The sequence below is a fragment of the Hypanus sabinus genome, unplaced genomic scaffold, assembly GCF_030144855.1.
Source record: "Hypanus sabinus isolate sHypSab1 unplaced genomic scaffold, sHypSab1.hap1 scaffold_296, whole genome shotgun sequence".
Lineage (NCBI taxonomy): Eukaryota > Metazoa > Chordata > Chondrichthyes > Myliobatiformes > Dasyatidae > Hypanus > Hypanus sabinus.
The window spans coordinates 450,315-453,070 of record NW_026781112.1 but is presented as its reverse complement, the minus strand read 5'-3'; the positions used below and the strand labels follow the sequence as shown (position 1 = coordinate 453,070).

The following is a 2,756-nucleotide window of genomic DNA, read 5'->3' as shown; positions in this document are numbered from 1 at the left end:
AAAGTTCTCTCATCGACCACCTGCGGGTCTTCTTCGTCCTCTAACTGTACCTGGTGTCCCTACTCACACATCGCCCCAGACCTCGTCACTGGTCTACCCCTTCCCGCGGAACCACCAGTGTCCACACCGTGGTAGACCGATTTTCTAAGGCGGTGTACATTGTGGCCCTCCCTAAACTCACTTCCCCTCAAGAAACCGCAGGTCTTCTCATCCGCCAGGTATTCCGCCTCCATGGAATCCCCGCGGATATCGTCTCCGATCTAGATCCCCAGTTCGCCTCACAGGTATGGAGAGCCTTCTGTCAGGCCTCAGGTGCATCAGCCAGCCTGTCATCCGGCTTTCACCCCCAGTCGAACGGGCAGACGGAACGGGTCAACCAAGACCTGGAGCGACCACCTCCCGTGGGTTGAGTACGCCCCCAACTCTCTGGTGAACTCTGCCATTGTGCGCTCTCCGTTCGAGTGCTCCCTTGGGTACCAAGTCCCGATGTTCCCCGCGCAAGAAGGAGAGACTGCGGTACCGTCGATTCGGGACCATATTGATCGGTGCCGTAAGTTTTGGGAGGAAACTCGCGCGGCCCTACTCAGATCAACAAATCGAAATAAGAAGACAGCCGACCGAGACCGGACTCCGGCACCGGAGGTACCAACCTGGGCAGACGTTGTGGCTTTCCTCCAAGGACATCCCGCTCAAAAACGAACATAGGAAACTCGCCCACCGCTTCCTGGGACCATCCAAGGTTGACAGGATTATCAATCCCACAGCGGTCCGCCTACTATTGTCAAGGTCCATGCGCATCCACCCAACTTTTCAAGAGTCTCAGATAAAGCCAGTTTCCGTCAGCCCCTTGTGTCCCCCACCTGGGACTCCCCCACCTGCCCGTATCATCGACATACATCCGGCATACATCGTCCGAAGACTACTGGATGTACGCCGTAGGGGCAGGTGTCTCCAATACCTAGTGGACTGGGAAGGGTCCAGAAGAGCTTTCCTGGGTCCCCCGCTCCTTCAGTTTAGACCGTTCCCTCATCCAGGACTTTCATCGGGACAATTCAGACAGGCCTGGAGGTTCGCACGGAGCCTCCCATTGTGTGGCGGGGGATTACTGCCATGATCCCTTCTAGTTCCTGGTTATCTTCCTCCGGAATTGGGCCTCAATCACGTCGTTTATTTCCCATTCATTCCCATTTTCCACTAAATACAAACACCTGCTTTCCATCAGCAAATGCAGTGTAAATATCCTGTGACCACAACTAGGAGCGGCCAGTTCGCTGGTCGACTCGTGTACGAGTAATCTCGTGCCATGGTTCTTAGGACGATCAGTTACAAATCCAGCATCTTTCCTGAATCCTCTACGAAAACCAAGACTCCAGGTAATGACTCCCTTGGCACCCATTCCACGCCCGTGTTCAGCACTTGGGTTCGTTCCACTGCCACATCCCTGTAACACTCTACCTATACCCATACTCCAGGGAATAAGTTCCTAAACTAATAATACGTGTTACTGAGAACGGAAAGGAACAGTGGGCAATGTTTTGTACTTATTGCTGTACCTCAGAGCAGGGCGGGGAGGGGATGCCTCGGGTCATTGCTCAAGAGCGCAAAGCATTGAGCGCTTTGCACGGTTTCTGTGGTGTAGTGGTTATCACGTTCGCTTTACACGCGAAAGGTCCCCAGTTCAATCCTGGGCAGAAACATTGTTTGGGCTTCAGTGCTTCAAATGAACTTGAGACTCAACTTTTCAGTTTGTGTTCAAGTTTACTGTCATGTGCATCCAGGTGTAAAAATAATGAACATTCTCTTTTCTTGCAGTAGCGCATTGTATTTCAAACCTGGCAAAGGTAAATTAAAGCAAGAAGAATTAATAGAAATTATATTTAATTTACAGGAGACCATAAAGGGATTTAAACCTAAGGAGGTTCGTGGATAACGTACACTGCGTAACGGGAGAATCAGCCTTCAACCCTATTGTCATGTATTGTCGCATGAGGATGCATTGTGGTTTCAACGAAGCTCACACCTCAAATGTTCCCATCCAGAGCAACATCAGAAATAACTTTGTGCTGAAAAATTTCAAACCTACTTTAAAATAGCAAATCGCTTTCGTTTTCCACACCCCTGTATTCCATTCCTTCCTCGTCTCACCATACAGACTCTCCGTTCAAATTCTCCACCACAGTATTCTGGGTTCCACCTTTTCAGTCTGCCTCTCCCCATCTCTCTCTATTTCTTTATCTCACATGCATTCAATCTCTCTGCTTCTCTTTGTTTTCTCTGTCGCGAGCAGCACCACAGCAACCACACGTCAGACGCGCAAATATTTGTGCTCAGTACAGTTACAACTGTGGAAACAGTTGGTAACATCAACACCTAAAACTTTCAAGACTGGAATCTGTGATCTTCCGGAGATATGCAGCGCAGACAGAAGTCAAATATCTTACCATTGGTATCGCTCATTCCATTCCTGTTAAAGGTCCAAGGAGGAAGAATTGATCACAACTCTGACATCGTAGTTCTGCGGGAATGTCGAAAAGTATGGTAAAAATCTTCCTATATAATGACGGTAATGTAGAACAGGAAAACTGGGCACTTTTTAGTTTTGAGACGAGGTGATGGTGGGAGATCTCATATCGGTACAGAGTTGGGATCACGGTCCATTTCAATATATTGAAGTGGTTGTGATTCCATGTAAAATTAAAACGTGGGCGAAATATCCCGCGCCTGCATAAGGGTCAGTAACTGGCCGTGGAGGTTCA

The 2,756-nt window shown here is 49.1% G+C and overlaps 1 non-coding gene across 1 annotated transcript; it reads left to right on the top strand.

Annotated features, from left to right (window-relative positions):
• Positions 1-1,624: 1,624 nt before the first annotated feature.
• trnav-uac (transfer RNA valine (anticodon UAC)) lies at positions 1,625-1,697 on the top strand. The gene has a single exon. It is a non-coding gene; the product is annotated as a tRNA-Val (tRNA).
• The last annotated feature ends 1,059 nt before the right edge of the window (positions 1,698-2,756 follow it).